This window comes from Pinus tabuliformis, chromosome 7, assembly GCF_031772625.1.
Source record: "Pinus tabuliformis cultivar Carrire ecotype Pingquan chromosome 7, CPIR1, whole genome shotgun sequence".
NCBI lineage: Eukaryota > Viridiplantae > Streptophyta > Pinopsida > Pinales > Pinaceae > Pinus > Pinus tabuliformis.
In genome coordinates, this window is record NC_142293.1 from 779,251,743 (window position 1) to 779,277,288 (window position 25,546).

Here is a 25,546-nt window from a genome sequence, read left to right on the forward strand (position 1 = left end):
GGAGCGAGATGAGGCAACCATGTAAAACTGTGGGGTGTAAAATTGCCTTATATATAAAATAGAAAATGGATGAAAAATCCTGCTAAGCATTATATATATATATATCAAGTAAAAAATTAATATAATTAATAATTATAAAATTACTAAAAATATGTTAATAAATATTTAAACTTTGATAAAATATATATATACAATTTTTTTATTAATCTTTGATAAATTTTTTTATTAAATATTATTAATTTACATTAAATGTAAATTATAATTTTTCACTATATATATATTTCAATATTATTGAAAAACACGTACATAAATATTTCAACCATCGATATTATTGAAAGAAACATTTCTTAAACGTTTGAATGGACTTCTCAAACATTGAAATGGACCAGAATTTGGAAAAATTAAAACACCCCAAAAACAGAACGCTATGTGTATTGAGAACATCTAACAGGTTCAAGAAAAACTATACCCGGTCGGTTGTTTTAATGAACAAAGTTACAAGTAGTAGTGTCCTTGACTTACTACTTTCCATTTCAATTTAAATATTCCTCTCATGAAGCAATACACATTTTTTTATTTAGAAGAGAACTATAGTGATCAGTTCCTAAATATTTGAGAAAATCATTGAATTGCAAAGCAATTGATTTTTTATTTCTTAATTATTAAGGTAAGGGATGGCAATGGAATGGTAGTTAACATAATGTAAAGTTTTTAAATACTTTTCTTTTCTTTTCCTGGGCAATTTGTATGCTTTATACATTTACAATTTGTGAGCTTTAGAGGCGAATTTGTTTTTGGAGTTACAATCGTATTGTTTATTTTTGCAATTTTTATATTATTTTTTAATTATTAAAATTATTTATGCTTTTCTACACGAGAAAGAGTAAATTTATATCTTTAATTTTTACTTTTAAATAAAATATTTTATTTTTTTAATTATTATTATATAAATTTTTAAAAATATTTTTATATTTTAATTTGTGTATTTAAGTTTTCGATCTAAACGTTCATATTTAGGTTTACATTTATTATATTTTTTATTAAAATTCACATTTAGATTTATATAGAAATATTTACAGTTACATTAATAACAATGTAGATTTATCTTAATTTCAAATTTATCAAGCATTAAAATTGATCAAATTGCTAAAGCTGCAAAGTTTTTTTTGATTGCAAAAATTGAGAAAAGATTTAAGACTTGATTCCTCTAGAATAAGATTAAGATCTTGATTGAAGATAAATCTATGTTACTTCTTAATATTTTTGTGAGCCTTAAGGATTTTTTTTTTAAACTTGAAGTAATTACAACAATATTGTTCAAAGCATCAAATCTCAACATGTATTACCATAACTAAATCTACTTAAGTGAGGAGTTTTAGGAAATCTAGTACACTCTTACTTCTTAATAGTACTATTTATATTTATATAAATTTTACATCATCATATTTTATATATATAAATATAAACATCTTATTGTTTAAATATAAATTTATATTTATGAAATTCTTTATAACTGCACCAAAGGTGAAATTCTTTTATTTTTTTCATCTCACTTGTATAATTTAATCAATTCTTTCTTTAATAATATCATTCTCATATTATTCATTTCACACTAAATTTTTCATTATTTTATAATGTTGGAGTCAATGTCAAAACCGAGGTCCACCATTATCTCTGTCTTCTACGGCGTCAAGCCTTGAGAGCATGGTAAAAATGGAGTCTATGGTCAATCTCTCTAAGGGCTTGAAGAAAAGAAAACATCTGGTGCTCCACCCCGCTATGATTCTTGTTGAAAAATGGAGGAATGTTTTTTCTTGAAGGTATAGAAGTAAAAAGTTTTGACATATAGTCCATGGGATTTTTAGTTTCTTGCTTTTCATATTTTGTAATTTAATCATTTTCTTGTTTAAATTGATGATAAGCTGGCTCAATTTTCCAAGAATCCTCTTACTGGAAAGACAATGCTAAGAAACAGATGCTAGCATATTCCCATAACTTTCTCTCATGTCTTTGAATGCATCACATTCCAAAATGAAATGTTTTTTCGATTCCACTTAGACATTGCCAAGAAACCGATGCTAACATATTCCCATATCTTTCTAGCATATTCCCATAACATTCTCTGATGTCTTTGAATGCATCACATTCCAAAATGAAATGTTTTTTCGATACCACTGAGACCATGCCAAGAAATAGATGCTAGCATATTCCCATAACTTTCTCTGATGTACTCTTTGAATGCATCACATTCCAAAATGAAATGTTTTCCGATTCCACTGCTCTATACGTGCAAAATGTACACACCCATTCTTCCCAAGCTTCTTTAGGATTTTTCTAACGTCCTATTTGATGTCTTTGAATGCATCACATTCCAAAATGAAATGTTTTTTCGATACCACTGAGACAATGCCAAGAAACAGATGCTAGCATATTCCCATAACTTTCTCTGATGTACTCTTTGAATGCATCACATTCCAAAATGAAATGTTTTTCCGATTCCACTGCTCTATACGTGCAAAATGTACACACCCATTCTTCCCAAGCTTCTTTAGGATTTTTCTAACGTCCTATTTCACACCGAAGTTATGCGAGTTAGTTCTTAATTCAAAAATAAGAACATGTTTTCCCTCCATGAAATGGTAGCTCCAATGAACTATTTTTGTTGTAGATCACACGTAGGGTTGAATTCCTCAATGTAGTACTTTTTCTTTCCTTTTCCCCATACCCGTTTACTAAACTTCTCCGCAACAAATCATGTATCTCCTTGCTATTTGTGGGACAGGGATTGAGGTAGATATTCCATATTTGAATCTATATGTAGTTTTGTTTCATCCATGTTTTCTTCTTTCACTCATGCATTCATTGAAGATAACATTAGGCCATCTACCTACTCCCATTTGCTCAATTCTTTTTAGATATTTTATGAGCCTCACCATAGCAATTGCTTCTATGGGAGTTGCTCCTGTTTCACTCAACATATACCAAATTTTTTATTTTGAACTTGGTCATGATCAAGTGTTTTTGGATTTTCTCTTTGTTTTCATTTTGAGAGGGTGGTGTTGCTAGCCCACTATTCACACCCATATAGTATCACTGGACAAACTAAGTCCAAAAAGCTTTTTAGTGGTTTTCCAATCCCATAATTCTGCTTCTCTACCTCTGTTTTGAAAAGCATATAATGCTTTTCAAAATTCTATTCTTTCTGCAGTCCTCCCAATGAAGTTTATTGTTGAAATCAATTCTGAAATATTTATAATCATTTACATTTTCAAAAATATTACCTTAAAATAAATATGTTAAAAATATAACGAATAAATTTGTTAGGTTAAAGATATACTGCATTTATGCTTAGTGAAAGAGGCTATCTTATCGCAATTTATAATTGGTTGTAAGTTTATTTTAAATGGAGTGAAAGTGGTGAACACATGCGTGGTAGCAATGAGCATTCTTTGGAATACGATCAATAAAAACTCTTTCCTCTGGGAAAATATTCGGAAATAAACAAATATTCTGGAACAATAGAAACAAGCATAACAGTTAAAACGACCGCTGATAAACTAACGAAAGTAAAGTTGGATACTCACAACTTGAAAAACCAAAAATGCAAAATTTTGATTTGACACCCAAAGAAAATTTGAAATTCCAAACTAGATATAAAATGAAAATTTTCACAACCCTAATTATTTTAAAACATATTACCTTCACCTCTCATATTCTTAACAACTTTATCATCAAATTATCGTCCTTTTCATACAAGGACATCCTGCCATTCAGGTTCCTTGGGCGGTTTGTTAGCAGAGATGGAGTTTGACCAGCAAACTATTTGTAACATGGTGATTTGGCTTATATATATTTAAAAAAAATGTATTTTTTTTAAAATTTTAAAGATAGGTCGAAGAAATGTGAAAACGATCAAATTTCACCAATAAATTTGTTTTAAAATTTTAAAGGAAAATATAAATGTTTCCAAATACATTGAGTATTCTTGAACGACTCACTTATAATTACTAAGTATGAAAACCATCAAATTCAACCTTTCTCCATGTATACCGAGTCCCGGCATTTCATATTTTATAGTTATACATTTTTCTGTTAATTGCTTTCACCCTGTGTCATGTGGGACGGTGGCGCTAGCGTAGAAACCGCAATCTATGTACTCTTTTCAACCAGAGATTGAGCTTCAAAATTCGTGATCAGACGCGACGGCTTTCTCTGTCGACTCCACAGGAAAGAGTCTCTCTGCCTTTCACTGTCCTTTCTGTCAGCCAATCAAAACAAAATGTCTGTGATTTTCGATCTCTTTTTGGCCAGCAGTGCAAATGAAAATAACACTTTCCAAATGCCTTTTTTGTTGGCACGTGAAACCCACCGCTGATCATGATATCCTCAACATGCGGATGGAATGGTCGAAAAATTTATTTTCTTAAATTTATCTGTGGTTTTATTTTAGAATATGGTTTTTATAAATTTAATTTAATTATTAATAATTATCAAATAATTAATATAATTATATTAAAAATATTAATGTAGCGAATATAGTAGAAAATTTTATTTATATCCTCATAAATAACTATAAAAAATTATTATTTATATTAATAATAATGGTATAAATTATATTATATTATTATTATTGTTAATTTTTATAAAAATATTAATATTATTGATAATATTAACCATTAATAGTATATAAATTAATAAATATTAATATTTAATATTATAATTAATTAATAAATATGATTATTTAATAGTATTATTAATTAATAATTAATAATAATAAAAAATATTGTTAATATTAATAAATAATATTATAAATTGTAAATTATTAAGAATAATAATAAATTGTTAATTGATAATAATAATTATTTATAATACATATTAATTAATAAATAATATTAATTAATAGTACTAATTAATAAATGTTAATTGTTATAAATTTTAATTAATAATTAAATGAAATTAATAAAAATTAAATAATAAGTAATTAAGAATAATTAAGAATTAATTAATAATTAATAATATTAAATATAATAATATTATTAATTAATTAGTAAATAATTATTATTATTTTTTTGTTAAGCTTGGCATGTTCATTCATTTTCTATTATATATTAGGTAAATTTACACCACACAGATTGATCGGGTGGCCTCAACTTGCCTCGAGGGAAAATCAAATCTGTTGGCCATCGGTTAGCGTTATACACCATCCAAAAGAAAATTTTCTTTAGTCTTTCTAGCAAAGCTAGATAAGTCTCAATCTCATTTCCAAATACTACATAACTGTAATAACTAGCATATGCAACAAGAAAATTAAAAGCTAACCGCATAAAGAAAAACTATGCATCAGGACTCTAGTCTTTCTGATCTTTCTACTCATCGGAGACAGAGGCTATAGGAGCAGGATCTTCAACAGTTGCCACTATCATTCAATACAGCTCCATGATGTAAGGGATGTGGCGATCGATTCGATCCATCGTGATGTCCTGTTTATGCAACTGAAAGAGAATTTTTTCCATGTCTTTTTTCTAAGTGGGCAAGCCCTGCACTGTGATTGCCATCCCTAAAGAGATTTGTTCCATCGTTTTTCCAAACAGACCTTTCATTAAGAAATACAAGTAAAGGGTGTGTTTGAACTGCGTAATTCTACCACGGGTATTCCTTGCATCAAGTACTATCGTCCTCTAATCATCGATATCTTCCTCTGGTTCACTTCATGTTTTATCTTCGCTTCCCAGTCTTCAATCAGCTTCTGAATTCCTTCGTCCGTCTCATCTCGATATGTTGTTGTTGCCTCTGTTATGAGGCTGTCAACAAGCTTACGGCCCCTATGAGCTTCTGACGTGCTCGACCACTTGCTTTTCCAGTAGGTCGGGCCTCTCCTACCTCGACCACGCCCTCTCAGTGCTCGAGCCATAGTCTGTGCAGTGATGCCCTATGGACAGTCAAATGAAGTTAGGTTCGTTAGCCCTTGCACATCATCCCATCGTTGTTGTTCATACAATGCCTCTCTTTCATGCTTTACCATATGCAAGTTAAGGTAGCCCGAAGCCCATATGTGGCCAAGGGAATTGGGTTGTAGACTCATCTCCTAGGGCTCCTCATAGTGCTCCTCCCCCTTGCCATGGTGCAATTGCCTGTCATCCCACTGCATCTGGAGACAAGGCCTCAGGCACATTCGGAGCCTAGCTCGACACTTTCTTTTATACCCTCTTTTAACTCCCTTAGCTAGCAACTACTAGCCATGGGTATGTTTGCCTCACTGTCCGAAATATCACCCAGGGTCCCTAGCTTTGCCCTTACTACCATGCATGTGCCCATTTCCCCAGGGTTTTCTCAGCGTTCTAGTGCCATGGCTGATATCCTGACCCCCTGCCTGCAATTCTTTTGTGCCTCTCCCTTAAGCACCTAGCCCCCTAGGAATGGGAAACCCACTATCCCCTATTTCCTTGGTCTAAGAAACTAGGAAAAGGCCTTCATATCTTCTCAACCCACCATTACCCATGCCGCTGCCAAGATTCTAGTTTGAATGGGATAAAAAAGAAATGCAGAGCCAGGCCACGGTGCTCCCTTTCCTCCCCCAGTTTCTCCCATACAATGCTACTCCCCATTGGGACGACCTCTTACCCCTCCCTTCCCCCAAGCAAAACCCCAACCAGATCATACAATTGATACAGGAACCCAACCAGATCATGGAATTGATGCAAGAGCGAGACTGAATTACATACCAGGAAATCGTTTCTTGTCCGTAGTCAAGGTGGCTTTGCCCTTGTCTAGCTCTGAGTTGCCTCTCATCTCCACATCTACTCTCACTTCCCTGGCACATCGAATACCTTAACCTTCTCCGCTACCCTTCCTTATTATTTCCTTTGCCACCTTGCCAACCCACTGTCCATGTATTCATATCAAAGGACACTGCACCCCCTACCTTGAGCATGTGGGGGACGGAAGTATTTATGGTCTTTGTACAGTCCATATCACATCCTAGCCTATCGCCTTTGACACCCTCCCTCATCCCGATCAGGAGAGTAAATAATAATAATTATTAAAATATAATTAATCATTTTTTAAAAATAATTAATAATTATTTTATTATTTTCAACAAATTAATAAGTTAATAATTAATTAAATTTAAGGGATCTACATTTAACCCAAGGACTATTATTATCCACCATATCAATAACATTATACCTCGCGAATATGAACCTTTAGATTAATAAACCCAATGGTTTGATATTATAAAGCGAAGGGATCTATACTAAAAACTCAAGGGATTATAAACCCAAAGAAATAATATTAAACCCAAGGGATCAATATTATAAGCTCAACGACATTCAACTATGGTTTGTTTTCATACTAAGAAAATCTTAATTACAATGTGACGTTGGACAATGATTGGCCATGACTATAAATCCAAAGATTAATATTATAAACACTATGAATAGTATTATACCCTAGGAATATAAACTCTTAGATTAATAAATGCAAGGGACTAATATTATAAGTCCAAGCGAATAATAAACCTAAGGGATTAATACTAAAAACCGAAGGGAATAATATTAAAAAGAAGAGATAAATATTATAATTCAAAGGTATAAAAACCCAAAGATAAATAATATAGACCTTAAAATAAACATGATTGACCATGGTTTACCATGGTTGACCATGATTATAAACTGAAGGATTCATATCACACCCTAGGAAAATGAACCCTTAGATTAATAAACCCTACGTATTAGTATTATAAACCAAAGCAAATAATAAATCGAAGGGATAAATACAAAAACGCCAAGAGATTATAACCCAAGGGACAAATATTAAACCCAAGGGATTAATATTATAAACCTTAGGTATATAAACCCTAAGATAAATACTATAAACCCTAAAATAAACATGGTTGACCATGTTTACCATGGTTGATTTTCATATGGAGACAATCCTTGTCACAATTCGATGTTTGACAATGGTTGCCCATGGTTGAGTATGGTTGATTTCCATATTGAGACAATCTTTGTCACAAGGTGACAATGGACCATGGTTGCACATGGTTAACCATGATTATAAACCAAAGGGATTTATATTAAGCCGTAGGATTAATATTATAAACCTTATGAATAATATTATACATTAGCAATATGAACCCTTAGATTGATAAACTAAAGAGAATGATATTATAAATCGAAAGGATTAATTCTAAAACCCCAAGGTATTATAAACCGAAGGGAATAATATTAAACCAAAGGGATTAATATTATAAACCTAAGGGATTAATAATAAAAACCAAAGGAAATATAAACCCGATGGAATAATATTAAACCTAAGGGATTAATATTATAAATCCAAGGTATATAAGGCCTAAAATAAATATTATAAACCATTATATAAACATGGTTTACCATGGCTACCATAGTTGATTTTCATATTGATACAATCTTTGTCACAATACAATGTTGCACTATGGTTTACCATGATTGATTTTCATATTGAGACAACCTTTGTCACAATGCGACATTGGACAATGGTTGACCATGATTGATTTTCATATTTTTAACAATCTTTGTCATAGTGTGATGTTGGACCATGGTTGATCATGGATGATCATGTTTTTCATAGCGTGACATTGGACCAAGAGATAATCTTTGTCATAATTTGGCCATGGTTGACCATGATCGATTTTAACATCAAGGAAATATTAAATCTAAGGGATTAATATTATAAAATAAAGGTATATAAATCATAAGATAAATATTATAAACCCTTAAATAAGCATGGTTGACCATGGTTGACTATGTTTGATTTTCATATTGACACAATCTTTGTCACAACGTGACGTTGGACTATGGTTGACCATAACTGATTTTCATATTGAGACAACCTTTCTCACAATGCGATGTTGAGCAACGGTTGACCATGGTTTATTTTCATATTGAGACAATCTTTGTCACAATGCGACGTAGGACCATAGTTGAGCACTAATGACGATGGTTGTCACAATTTGACATTAGACCAAGATACAATCTTAGTCATGATGTGACCATACTTATTCACCATGGTTGACCATGATTCAAGTACTATAAACCCAAGGGATTAATATTATAAACCCTAAAATAAACATGGTTGACCATGTCCTACCATGGTTGATTTTCATATTGAGAAAATATTTGTCACAATGTGACATTTGACCATGGTTGTACATGGTTCACTATGGTTGATTTTCATATCGAGACAATCTTTGTCACAATGTGACATTGGACCATGGTTGTGCATGGTTGACCATGATATAAACCTAAGGGATCTATATTAAACCTTAAAATTATTATTATAAACCTTATGAATAACATTATATCCTAGAAATATGAACCCTTAGATTGATAAACCCAAGAGATTGATATTATAAACTGAAGAGATTAATTCTAAAGCCCCTAAGGTATTATAAACTCAAGGGAATAATATTAAACCCAAGAGATTAATATTATAAACCCAAGGGATTAATATTATAAACCCAAGGTATATAAACCCTAAGATAAATATTATAAACCCAAGGGATGAATACTAGAAACCCAAGGGATCTTATAAATCCAAGAGAATAATATTAAATCTAAGGGATCAATATTATAAATCTAAGGTATATAAACCTTATAAACCATTAAGTAGACATGGTTTACCATGTTTGACCACAATTGATTTTCATATTGACACAATCTTTGTCAAAATGCGACACTGGACTATGGTTTAGCATCATTGGATTTCATATTGAGACAACCTTTGTAATAATGCGACATTTGAGAATGTTTCACCATGGTTGATTTTCATATTGAGAGAATCTTTGTCACAATGTGATGTTGGACCATGGTTGACCATGGATGCCAATGTTTGTCAGAATGTTATGTTGGACCAAGAGACAATCTTTGTCAGAATGTGACCATGGTTAATTACCATGGTTGCCCATGATAGAACATGGTTGATAATGATTGACGATGGTTTACCATGCTTGATTTTCATATCGAGACAATCTTTGTTACAAAGTGACATTGAAACATGGTTGACCTTCAAATTGAGACAATCCTTCTCACAATCCGACATCGTAACACGATTGACTATGGTTGACCCTAATTGATTTTAACATCGAGACAATATTAAACCTAAGGAATTAATATTATAAACCAAAGGTATATAAACGTTTAGAGAAATATCTACAATCCAACCAAGAATCATTAAAAAAAAGTAATTCAATTTGGTTTATTGTAAATTCAAATCTTATTTTTATAATAGTTTGAATATCATAATCACACTAATTCCCTGACATAGGAGGTTCTAAAATACATTAAATTTTGATAATAAATTACATTAGCTTTAATATATTATTATTATTATTATTTGAATGAAAATATTGTTTAAATAAAATAACTTATCATAGATAATTTGATTATTTAGTTTATAAATATTAAAAAATTAATATTATAATAAGTTTCACTATATTAATTATAACTTTCCTTCCATTTTTTTATAGCATTAAATTTACATTATATTAATGTAATATAACAATTGTTACAACTTTCTTACTAATAATTATTATAACTTTCCTTCAAATTTTTTATATTATTAAATTTACATTAATGTAACTACCCACGTTGAATTCCAAAATACCTATAATCACATCTCTATCATTTCCAAAACATAGACGAATCTATAAACATAACTTTCACTGGATAAAAGTTTGAAAGTTCAGGTGCTAATACATTATTTATTTTTTCCTAATAAGTAGCAGAAAATCAAAGTTATGTCTAACTTAAAAATTGATAATATACATGTCATTTAACAAGTCTATCATATCTCTAATTTTAACGCTCTTTTACCGTTGATCCATGGTAAAAAATAGTGAAGCGATTGAACTTTTTCTAATTTTGACATAAATTTAGCATAATAATTTATTTGCTACAAAAGCTTATGAATAGTGTCCACTTTTATTTTTTTTGACGTTGTACAAGAGAACATCTAAACATTTATAAACCATTACCCAGATTAAATTTAACATAATCATAAATTAAGTTGAGCCAGGAAAGTGAGATTTTTTTCCAAACAGTGACCAGGATAGCTCACAGAATCAACATGTAACCAAACCTTTTATATTTATTCTGATTTTTTCCATATGTAATCTATTATTTTGTTTTCCTCTCCCAGTTCTGAAAACGGGTAAGGAGTAACCAGGATAGGTTAGAATCGACATGCCACTAAACATCTTACATTATTCTGATTTTCTCCATTTATAATCTTTGATATTCTTTCTCCTTGTACGAAAAGAGGGCAAAGTAAGAAATTTGCGCGAGATAATTTATCCAAAACACGACCATTCCCCGACATTTTTCTAACTCCGTTGCAAAGTGAAAGAACATGTGCTCACATTTAACAACTGGCTCAGGTTTTAAGGTGTTTGTTATTGACCTCAACGGTGCATTCCCTGCCTCGATCAATTGAAACATACTAGATTATTTACACTGGGCTTTCAACAAGGATGACTAGGAAAGGTGAGTATGGACAATGCATAAATCAAACGCTTAGGGAATTTCCAATGATATTTCATGATGGAAAAGATGATATCTTACTAAACATTATAGTAAAACTACATGTCATATTTTCTAAATGCAAAGTGTCATAAAATAAGCCATTGTTTCCCACGACTTACCAAGGAAATTAAATGGCCAAACTTTGCAAAAGGATGCTTAAAATTACTTCTCACAATGGGTTCTTATGTTTGTAGAGCATATGAATTGAATTTAATTACCAAATAAGTCAAACGAGTTGTGGTCAAGTGGTAAATGAAATGCACTTTCATTACAGAGACCTAGGTCTAGTCCCCCGAATTTCCAATGATATTTCAGGATGGAAAAGATGATGGTTTCCATGATATCTCACTAAACATTATAGTGAAACTACATGTCATATTTTCTAAATGAAAAGGTGTCATAAAAAAGCCATTGTTTCCCACGACTTATCAAGGAAATTAAATGGCCAAACTTGCAAAAGGATGCTTAAAATTACTTCTGAGAATGGGTACAGGTTTGTAGAGCATATAAATTGAATTTAATTACCAAATAAGTCAAACAGGTTGTGGTCAGGTGGTAAATGAAGTGCATTTTCATTGCAGAGGCTTAGGTCTAGTCCCCCTTAGTCCCCCTTAAGAATATGTTAGGTGCAAATTTTAGGCCATTTTAACAGAAGCCTTTTCACAACTTTTATCTTGAATTTAGACATATTAGAAACTTCTTGACAATTGCGCATTATACATTTCTCTTGGATTCAGACACATCAAGTAGTTTGGAAATACATTATCAAGCAACAAACTATGATTCAAATTTTGCGGCGAGAGGGATCGGTGGCCCAGCCGATGAAGAATGGAAGTGCTTAAGATCGAATAAATTAAAAAATAAATGAAACTAATATTTTTCTCATCACTTCACCCTCTCTCACACCAAAGCCTTTGATGTGCAACTAAGACGAAGGGTATTCTGGGCATATTGGTCCCAAAGTTAATTTTAGTCATCCAATTATGTTTAAAAGGAAAAGTCAATGAACCTACTTCCAATATATAGAAGCGATTAGACTAATAATATTTACAAATTAATGGTTGAAGTTTATTTTCTAAATAGTATTGCATTTTTTATTTTTCAATTAAATTAATTGATTAAAAAAAATGTCATATAAACAAGTATTATATGAAGTAAATTATAGATTTTTGGAACGCCAAAATTTATTTACAAATTAATAACATAAATAATGTAAGAATAAATATGCAAATCATATATATATCTATAAAATTTATAATAATTTAAAATGAAATTTTAATTAATTTAGTTTTTATGTTTTTAATAAATATTTTGATCTTTATTACAGAATAATGTTTATTGATACTTAATTTATATAATTATACTATTATAAAAATATAAAAACATTAATATACATTTTTTTATAAGATAAATATAAAGAAATTTCAACCTTAAATCTCATAATATATATAATAATTCAAAATACAACGATCACCAATTAAACAATCTATAAATAAAAACATTAATGTGATCAATTAAACAATCTATAAATAAAAACATTAATACATAATATTAAATATTTGATTAAATTTAATTATATATTTTTTTTAAAATTAACTATAAATTTATAAAAAAGATAATTATTACTGGTTTCATTTATTAACATTAATTAGGTGTACTCACGACGGTTACCGACGTAAAAATATCACTATTATCATATTATTTCTATATTTATGTCCCCTGATCTTAAAGTATTACAATTTTTAAACTACTTTAAAATAAATATATTTAATATTAATTTCCTATATAAAATAAACATTTTTTTAATTACAATTTAATTTACTCTTTTTTTTTTTTTATTTAAAGTTTTTAAGCAATTTTTATTATTAATTATTAATTATGATTGTTAAGGAAAAAGATGAAAAAGTTTTTTTTTTTTTTTTAATATTTAAAGTTTTTAAGCCATGGTAATTATTAATTATGATTGTTAAGGAAAAAGATGAAAAAGTATTTTGAATTTTTTAATATTTTATTTCTATATTCAAAATTATTGAGAGAATTTTTTCAAGTTTTAATCATTTAAAAGTAAAAAAAAACTTGGTAATGTATCATATATTTTGAAAATTAGTAAGATGAGTAATTTAAGAGAAATTTTTTTTCATCTTCAACCATCTTAATGTCCTAATGCTCACATATATTTTTATCTCTTGATGTATAAAATTAATGAGCATTTGTTATAACTTTAGTAATGTTTATTCTATTTTTAATATTACACATCATAGAGAGATACTTTGGATTTCAATATTGGGGTTGATCATCTCCTTATAATATCTTATTTTCATTTTTCCATATTAAAATATTTTTAATATTATTTTTATTTTACAAAATTTTCTCCTCTTTTATTTCCCAGTCAAGCCTAGGCATCCTTAATCCATCGTGGCATTAAATCCATCCTCGCCCAAGGTGGTAGTTTTGGCTTGCCATTTTATGAAAACTCTAAACTTCCATATCTTGTAACTTCTTCATATACATAACATACCTAGTAATAAATATGCTTTCAATGAGTGAAAGGATTTATTCAATCAAGAGAATAAGATAGAGAATATTTCCTTTAATCTTGACATTGTATGTTATAAACTACTTTTATATCTCTTGTATGTTATTTTACAATTATCTAGATATACTGCAACTCGAAACCTCACATTCATAGTCATATAATATAAAGGGAAAGCGTTTCAAAGAGAAATTTTTTTAATCTCATATATAAAAACTTGTCAACTTATAATTATTTTCAAATTCATAATAAACTTTTCATTCCTTATATTTTTTTCAATAACATATTTCCAATTATATATATATAAATATTTTTCAACCTATAAAATATTTATACAAATAATTGCATGAACTCTTTGAAATATCTCACCCATTTTTACCCATATTATATTATATTATATTATATATATATATAAAATTTTAAATTTTATCTTTGAAAAACTTAATATATTAATTAATTTCATATAAATCAAACCACATTTTAGATTATAAATGAACATTGCCACCTACCCAAAGAAAATTATAATATTAATATTAATTACCATATATATCATATAAATTATAAACATTTTCCAAATTATTATTTTTATATAAAATTATAAAATATAATATTATTACAACACAAATGGGTGGCCTTTCCTACATTATGTAGGAGGAATTATTTATTAACAATATCGAAAATATTTCATAATGTTTATAAATTATATTTATATAAAAATTATTATATATAATTTATTATTTATCATATATTTAAAAAATATGATACATGGGAGGAGATTTTCTTTGTTTCAGTTAACAAGTTTTTATTACAAACACAAATGGGTGGCCTTTCCTACCTACATTATGCCGGAGGAATTATTTATTAACAATATGGAAAATATTTCATCAGGTTTATAAATTATATTTATTTAAAAATTATTATATATAATTTATTATTTATCATATATTTAAAAAATATAATATATGGGAGGAGATTTTATTTTTTCAGTTAACAAGTTTTTAATCAAAATATCATATAAAATAATGTCTAAACTCAGTTTTTTATACCATAATAATTGTAAAATTAGTTAGAAAATAATTAAGAAAGCTTTAAATAAATATTTAAATTTTGATGAAATATATACATACAAAAATATCAGTAGTTGTTAAGTTTTTCTTGTTGATCGATATTAATTTATATTTTCCAATGTAAGTTATATATATACATATTTGGAAAAATCAATTTTCAAATATTTAATTAAATAGTAACTCAGAAATCTTATTGCATTCTTTGCAAAATGTAAATTTCTAATAACTTTAGATTTAGAGTTATAATGAAACATTAATATCAATATTTAACAATTTTATATTTAGATTTACATTGAAACATTTATAGTTATGTTAATAATAACGCGGATTTATCTTAATTCCAAATCTATGAAGCATAAAGGGGATCAAATTATTAAAGCTTTCAACTTTTTTTTGAGTGCAAAAATTGAGAAAAGGTTTGCACCTTGAAAGACTTCATTCCTCTCTTCTAGAGTAGGAATTCTTAGCCTACAGGCAGGAGTGAGGTTATTGGTACAAGGAGTGAGGTTATTGGTACAAGGCGAGGCCACGTTTTTGCTCCATAATCAAATTTGCTTAAGAGGTCTTTTCTCAAACTCGAAGTCATTAAAATAATATTCTTAAGGCATTGAAGCTCAACATGCCACTAGTTGTAATTTGAACATAGGTGGGTAGCATAAAAAACATTACCTTGAACAACCTTAAATAGCTCCAATTGACAAAAGGGGAGGGTGCAACACTATAACTTTCTTGGAGGTCACTCATCCCAGTATTAGCTTACCCTAAGCTTGCTTAACTAATGAGTTTTGAAGAGGTCTAGTACACCCTTACCTTTTTTCCTTTTTTTGTTGTTGTTCAAAAGAGCTTTCATTATATTTTCAAAAAGGCACATCTTACAGAGTTCAACTCAATAGTCCCTGCTCTCTCATTCTGACCAGGCTCGTTGAGCTTGGGGACTGGAGGATACCATAAAAGACAACTTACCTACATTATTGTCGGAAGGCTTTCTAGCCCAAGCATAGCTAAAGTAAACAAAAAAGAAACCATAATTGACAACAACAATTCAAGGAGGGGAATGAGAGGGGGAGTATAGGGGGAGCTGCAAAGAAACCAACTCGATCATGCATATGAAAGTCAATATGTTCCAGCCTCACTTCCAAGTTGCAAAGGCTATTGTTGATGTGGCAGTGGCTTCGTCAGAGGTTGTCTAGCTGCTCCAAAATTTCATTATGGGTAAATTTAATGTCGTTGAAGTAAGCCATGGTTTCGTTTTAGTCTTCATACCTATGGTCCCTAAGAATATCCATATTTAGTTGAATGTGTCAGATTTGATCAACCATGGAGTTGATTGTAGCTGAAACTTCTACATGACTGGGCAAGTCAGTTGGAGAGAGAGCGTTGATTTCCTTAGAGTCTTGGCTACTCGAATTTGCAGTGGACAAGCTATGACTCTGCTCGAGGCGCCCTCTCGAAGCTTGTTGCCTTTCCCTGCGGCGGGGGTGACCTCGTTGGTGTGGCATATGGAGAAGAGCCAACCTACAAAGCACACAACACTTACTGAGACCATAAATCACCGGTGCTCATAGACAACGAGATCGAATGACCTCTCGTGCAAAACACCCACCAACATAGATGGAGCAACCCCAGTTAACCCTGCCTAAACTCACAAACTGCCTGCTAGCTAGTTGAGAGACACCCTCACACCAGATGATATAAAGGAGTGCTCGTCCAAAACACCCACCCACACAGTCTATGTAGTCACAATTAACCACAACAAAGCATACAAACCATTCTCCAACCAGCCCAGAGACACCCTCACACTAGAAAGTACTAGGGAGGGCCCACGGAGAGTCAACAATCACACAACTACAAACCACTGGAGGGATGACCATCAAAATGTAAAGACGTGCACATGACTTAGAAAATGCAGGCTGTTTACAATGCACAGAGTACTAAAGACCCAAAAAGGGTGCAATGTTAAGCTTAAGCCAAAAACAGAAGGAGTCTTGGAGACAACTCAGCGCCTTTTCTGTTTGTGTGCCTGGATCCTAGGGACAAAGTTGATAAAGGAGCTTAAACCACATGACGGCGCCATTGCCTTGCACTGCGCCTCGCAGCCAAGGCCGAGACCTTAGGGAGATGTCATGGAGCCAGACCCACACACCTTGCTGATCTTCACAACCAAAATTCATCATTTGAGCTTCCAAGATGGACCAATACCCATGCGAATCTTTACATTTATCAATAGTTCGCATGGGATGGACCTTCATACTAGTAGAATTATTGTGTGAGTGGCACATGAAAGAGAAGTTAATGAGCGCATGGAGCGAGAGCAAGCCCCAATGACCATTCATGAGATAGTCGTTCAAAGGATTAATCATCCCATAAGGGAAAGAGTACACCCTTACCTCTTAATATTACTATTTATATTTATATAAATTTCGCATCATATTATATACATAAAAAAAAAAGATAACAATTAAAAATACAACTTTTATTGAGCAATTTCTTTATTCTTTTCCTATAGCAAAGATTTTACCAGTGAATTTTTAATCATTCGTTTATCTAATAATATTATTATCATATTATTCATCTCATATTAAAATTTTCACTATTTTATTAAATTTATTTATAATATAAAAAAGTTAAAAAATTATATAAGATGGGATAGATATCTCCTCTTACATAGTATATTTAATTTTGAAAATTATAATTAATTGGGAAAACAAAATATACCTATAAAATAAAAAATTTCATCACCCTATTTCCCTTAAAATTTTGAAGAAAAATGTTAGCTACACATCCTCTCATATTGCATACCAACTTTATCATCAAATTATCGTCCCTTTCACTTAAAATGGAACGGATAAGGACATCCGGCCGTTCACGTACCTTGGGCGGTTTGTCTCATATTTCATACCAACTTTATCATCAAATTATCGTCCCTTTCACTTAAAATGGAACGCATAAGGACATCCGGCCGTTCACGTACCTTGGGCGGTTTGTTTGCTGACTCTGACGACGACAACAGTGTACTTTCGTCAAGAGAGGCGTGAATGGGGCGACATGAGGAAACCATCCTCCAAGGCTCCATACATTTCATGTTTTTTAGTTATACATTTTTTACTTATTTAATTGCTTTCATGTCGACGGTGGCGTTAGCGTAGAAAGCTTTTCAATCTCTTTCAAAATTCGTGGTGAGACACCACGGCTTTGCTTTTCTTTGTCCTTTCTCTCAGTCGATCAAAAACAAAATCTCTGTTATTTTCAATGTCTTTTTGGTCAGCCGTCGAAATGATAATAACATTTTCCAAATGCCTTTTTCGTTAGCAAGTGCAACCCACCACTCCTCATGGGATCCTCAAATGTCGATGTAGCTGGAATAGTGGTGTAAAATTGTATTTGGTTAAGTTTACAGATGTGTTTAGTGTGTATTTTAGAATATGGTTTTTATAAATTTAATTTAATTATTTATAATAATTAATTAGGTAAATAGTAATGATAAATTAATAATTGAAGTTTATTTTTTAAATTATTATTTATTTTTATTTTTTTAATAAAATTGACTAATCAAACAAAAAAATTATATAAATAAGTATTATATGAAGTGAGTTATAGATATTTAGGGCAAATCATATTAATAAATTTAAATATTATCTTTGTAGCAAAATTTATTTACAAATTAAAATAAGTAAGAATAAATTTATAAATATATATAAATTTATAAATATATATAATAATAATAATAATAATAATAATAATAATTTGAAACAAAATTATTAGCTTTTATGAATTTTTTTAATAAATATTTTGATATTTATTATAGAGTGATGTATATTGATGTTTAATTTATATAATTGTATTAACATAAAAAAAAATATATAAAAATATTAATATATTCTTTTAGTAAAATAAATACAAAGCATTTGAATTTTAAATCTCACTATATATATAAACAAACTATAAAAAAAAAATTAATACAACATATTAATTACTTCATTAAATTTAATTATAACTATTTTTTAAAATTAAATTATAAATTTATAAAACGATAATTATTATTGGTTTCGTATATTAACATTAATCATATTAACTTTATGCATGTGTACTCACCACGGTTAGTGATGGAAAAAAAATTACTATTATAATATTATTTCTATATTGATGTATCCCGATCTTTAAGTATTACATCTTTTAAAACTAATTTAAAATGCTATTTTAAAATAAATATACTTAATATTAATTTCTTATAAAAAATAAAAATTTCTTTAATTACCATTTAATTTAATTATTTTTTTAAACAATATTAATTATTAATTATAATGGTTAATGAAAAATAAGGAATTATTTTGAATTCTTTTATATTTTATTTTATACTCAAAAAAATAAAGCAAAGTCTTTCAAGCTCATTATAATTTCGCTCATTAAAAAAGGTTAAAATTTTTTGTAATATTCCATTTTTCTAAAAATTAGTAAGCTAAACAATTGATAGAAACTTAATTTTATCTTCAACCATCTTAGTGTTGCAAAGTTGGCAAATATTTTCATCCCATGATGTATGAAACTAATGAGCATTTGTTTTAATTTTAGCGATGTTCATTCTATTCTTATTATTATACATGATAGAGAGATACTTTGGATTTTCAATATTGGGGTTGATCATCTTTTTATAATATCTTATTTTCCTTTTTTAGTATTAAAATATTTTTAATATTATTTATATTCTACAAAATTATCTCCTCATTTATTTCCCAACGTCTAGCCAAGACTAGCTATCCTTAATTAGAGAGATACTTTGGATTTTCAATATTGGGGTTGATCATTTTGTTATAATATCTTATTTTCCTTTTTTAATATTAAAATATTTTTAATATTTTTAATATTTTACAAAATTATCTCATTTATTTCCCGATGGTCTAACCAAGACTAGGTATCCTTAATCCATCGTAACCTGAAGTGAGAGTTTCCATATCCTGTAGCTTCCTCATATACATAATATACCTATTAATAACTATGCTTTCAATGGGTGAAAATATGTATTCAAACAAGATAATAGGATAGAGAATATTACTTCAATCCTGGCATTGTATGTTATAAACTACTTTTATATCTCTTGTGTTTTCTTTCACAATTGTCTAGATATATTTCAACCCCAAACCTCACACTCATAATCATATAATATAAAGGGAATAAGAGTTTCAAAGATAAAAAATTTTAATCCCATATCTAAAGACTTGCCAACTTCCAATTGTTTTCAAACTCATGATAAACTTTTCGTTCCTCATTTTTTTCAATTTCATTCTTTGACCATTGTGCATCTCTGCAGTATATCATCTTGTATGGATCAAAAAATTCATCAAAAGTTCTGATGATGAACCACACTTGGTGATTCGAAACTACTCAAAAATATCTAATATGATTTACCCAAAGAGTAATATTAAAAAATGACTACAAATCACAAAAATTTTCATTCTCAACATATTTCCAATTATAAATAAATAAATATAAATATAAATATAGATATAGATCTAAATATAATATTAAATATTAAATATTATTCAAACTATAAAACATTTAATAAGATATAATATCATTATATAAGTGACATTAAATCTTTAAAGTATTTTAGCCATATTTACAAATTAAAAGATATATATGTATCATTTAAAATAATTTTAATTTTTATTTTTAAAAAGTTAAAATAATAATTAATTTTATATATAAAACCCAATACTTTTCAAACTATAAATAAACTTTGGATAGATTATAAATGAACTTTCTTATCTACCCAAAAGAAAATATTAATATTAATATTAATAACAATATATATGATATAATTTAAAAACATTTCCCATATATATATATAATTATAAACTAAAATATTAGTATAACATAAATCTTTGGGTGACCTCTCTTACATTATGCATGAGGAATTATTTATTAACAATGTAAAAAAAAATTCATAATATTTACATATTATATTTTAAATGTATTATATATAAATTATTATTCATCATATATTTAAAAGATATGATAAATGGGAAGATATTTTTTTAAAAATTTCGTAGGATTATATTTTCATTATATCCAATATATCACCTTTATAGAAAAAGGGAATTGAATTGATGACTTCATATTAAAAAATACCTTAACAAAGCACCTAATCACTATCTATCCAAAATCTTATGAACAAATGAAAATAAATTTAAATTTTATTTATTTCAATTAACTATTTTTTAATCAAAATATTATATAAACAAAGATCTAATCATCTATTCTTAATATGACAATTAGTTAAAAAATAATTAAAAAACTTAAGAAAAAACATTTAAATTTTGATAAAATATATAAGTACATTTTTTTTTAAATTTTGGTGAGAATTTATTAGTAATTGTTAAATTTATCGTGCTGATCTATTAATTCACATCTACCCATGTAAATTCTATATATAAAAAACTAAAAACACAATCTCTCAAATATTTAATTATGGAAAAAACATTGTCGGTTATATTAATGAATAAAATAACTTATCATAATAAAAATTATATATATATATATATATATATATATATATATATATATATATATAACTAAAAAACCAGAAAAAAAATATTGTCCATTATATTAATGAATAAAATAGCCCGTGGTAATGTCATTCACATATCACTTTCCATTTCCATTTCAATTTTAATAGTGGTGTCATGATCCAAAACTTTTATTTATTTACAAGAGAACTTCAGTGTAACTTCCGAAATATTTGAGAAAATGATTGAATTGAAAATCAATTAATTTTTAATATCTCAGATGTTAAGATAATGGATGATAATAGAATGGTAGTTATATAATGGAAAGTCCTAAAATGAGCTCGACATTTCTTTTACCTTCCTGGGAAGATTGTATGCTTCATACCTCTACAATTTGATAGCTTTAGAGGTGAATTTTATTTACAGTGCTAGTTGCATCAGTGATTATTGCAATTTTTGTATTATGCTTTAGTTATTAGCATCATACATCATTATGAACATATATTTTAATTATTATTTTTATTAAGTAAATTTTATATTTTCAATTTTTATTTTAAATTAGATATCGTTATTTTATTATTATTATTATTAAAATTTTATATTTTCAAATTTTATTTTAAACGAGATATCATTATTTTTTGGTTATTATTATTTAAATTTTAATATTTAATATTTAATATTATGCTGTAAATTTTGCTTTTAAATAAGTTTAATTTGAAATATTTATATTTAGATTTACATTGAAATATTTACACTTAGAGTAATAGTAATATAGATTTATCTTAACTACAAATTTATCAGGTATGAATCGGTTTCAAATTGACTTTATTCCTCTCAAATAGGATCTAGATTTAGGATAGCTCTATGCTAATCTAATGAAAAAAATCAACTTTCCTCTTAACTTGAAGGTAAGAGAGAGATTGTTGGTACCAGGCTAGCCCATAGTTCTACACCATAGTTATACTATCTCAACATGTCACTAGTGGTGATTTGAACATGGTAGTTTAGGATAACAATAACACCAATTGACAAAGGAGGGCGGTTAAAATCTATTACCTCCTTAGAGGTCACCCATCCCAGTACTACCCTAGCTTAGGCCTACTTAACTAAAAAGTTCTAATGGGTTGCAATACACCCTTGCTTCTTAACAATAATATTTATATTTATGCAAATGAGATGCACATAATTAATGTTATTCATACTATATTAAAAAATAAAGTCAAAAGAACTATAAAACATGTCAAAGAAATTTTTCATATATATATATATATGTGTGTGTGGGGAGAAAGAAGAAAGTGGATTTTAAAATAATAATTTATTGTAAGTATTAGATTTTTTTATGTTTATTAATTAAATTTAATATAAAGTTTTAAAAGATAATAGTTATGAATATGAATCATTATTTCAATTTATATGGTAAAATACAATTTTATTTATATTTAGTATTTATATTTTATGTAAGCCTAAAGGTTAGCTCAGCTGATTGACTTCCCATTGCTAAGTAGCTTGTTAATTGAAAGGTCACAAAATCAAATCTCCTTCATACCTTTATATTACACCCATCCAATATATCCCTTCAAATTGATCTTTAATTTACATATTCTTAAATATTATTATGAAATATTATCATTTAAATTATCTATATACAAATATAATATACATATTATGATTTTTTTGTTTCTACTTTTATTAATAAAACACAAATATATAATATAATAAATTAAGATTATGTATTTTATTATTATTATTATTTTAAGCATTATTATTATTATTATTAAACACTTTATATAATGTTCCACTACAACATTTAAAAGATAATTTAAATTGCTTTTGTATAAAAATATTTAATATAAATTTTGTATTCTTAATATTAAGTATGGAAGTTTTGTTATGAGATTTATCATAATCATTAATAATGAGGTCTTAATTCATTATAACTATTTTGTTAAATTGATATATTCACTTATATTTATAACTTTGTTATCATATTACTAATTGGAAAATATTTAATTAATATTGAAAGACTATGCTATTAAAACTATAGAAAAAGAAAGTTCCAAAAATTACAAGACAGAAAATCAAGAGAGAAAGTGCAACATGGGATGGCTAAACATAAATCCCACCTTTTCAATTTCCATGTGTAAGCTACCTATATTGATTTTTTATTATCATTGCATAAGTTTCATAATTAAGATACATTACAAAACTTGTATTAAATACTTAAATTTGTATTGACACTTAGTTTTATATATATATATATATATATATTTATTTAAGAAAGTAAGAAATTTCATGATTTTTTTAACCTTTAAAAAAAATCATTTCAAAAATATTATATAGTTTTGATTTAAAATGTCAATAAAGTTGGTAGCAGGCAAAATATTTAGAAAATTTGATTGAATGTGAGTATGAGATCTACAATCTAAAACAAAATATTTTTAATCTTCAACTTTCATGAGAATTTGTTCCCATTTTATCAATGTTCACCTTTTTCTTCACATTATACATGATAAAAAGATAATTTTGATGTTCTAGATTAGGGTTGATCACCTCCTTATAGTTTTTGAGGCATGTGGTATTCGTAAGGGATGCTATTTTCTCATGATTAATAATCTTATTATATGGATTTTTAGATATATATACCTTGAAATCACATTAATATTTTTTTATTATTAATAATTCTAGTAATAATTTAACACAAAAAACTATAATTTAGTTAATTTATGCTGAGAGGGTTTCCTAAATTTTGTATCAATAACATGAGGATGGTAGATATTTAATATCTATAAATATTCTAGCATTCATGCCATGATATTGTTACAGGTTCTTCTGTTCCGAGAGGGTTCTGGGACTTTAAGCTCATCTCTTGTCGCGAGCCCAAGGTTCTAATGCCCTGTCCCAAGGTCTATCATACTAGGGGTTCAAAGTTAAATAGTCATATGTCTCGCCCAATCTCTATCAAAGGCTCTCAAGGTGAAGGCAGTCATGGACGCGGTAGGAAGCCAGGGACGAGCTGCGAAGGTTGTCAAACCTACCCTCACCGAGTGTAACAACCCTGGTAAAAAATACATGTAATAAAAGTTAACAAAAGAAAAATAATAACCATGGTCACATGACACATATTACAAGTTGAAATTTGGGCAAAACATCGTAGTGTGGGTGTTCATTTAGTTTATTATGGCTATGGAAGTTGACAAAGGCAATGCCTAAGGCTTTGGAAAGGAAAAGTGGCATTTATTTGGCATTTTTTCATTAAAATAATGGAAATTAGGAGAAAAGGAAAGTGAAAGGTCATAGGTTTCATGTGAGGAGGAAAATGAAGGAAAATAATGCAAAATTGAACAAAATATAGGTGTCATTAATAAAAATTATTTTGAGGATCAGTTCATGGCTTTTGTCAGTTCAAACTTTTGTTAGTTCAATTTTGATGCTATCTTCTATACTCTCTCTCTCATACTCTTGGATGCTTTCGATTTGGAGCAAGAAGGCGAAGGAAGAGTAGAAAACCGCAAGAGGACATCACGATTAGCAGCTACAGTGGGTTTTCCTTGCAGGTACCGAGTCACATTTATGATTTACTTACTAGTTTTGGAATGCATGACATATGCATGTGGTCTCTCAGTCATGATTTGTCATTAGCATGGAATATTGCCTAGATTTATGGTGCTTCAGCCTAGCCTTGCCATTTCTTCGATAACCATGGTGTTGTGGAAGTCTTTCCCTTTTTCTTTCTGGCTCATTCTCATGTTCCTTTGGATGTGGGTTGACTTATTAGTTCTTCGAGCCTTGGTTAGACAAACACTCAGATACCTATAACAACTTGGGTTGAGTTATTAGTCTTGGATCCTTGGTTGGAAAAATGCTCTAGAGCCCTTGGTGGGTTGA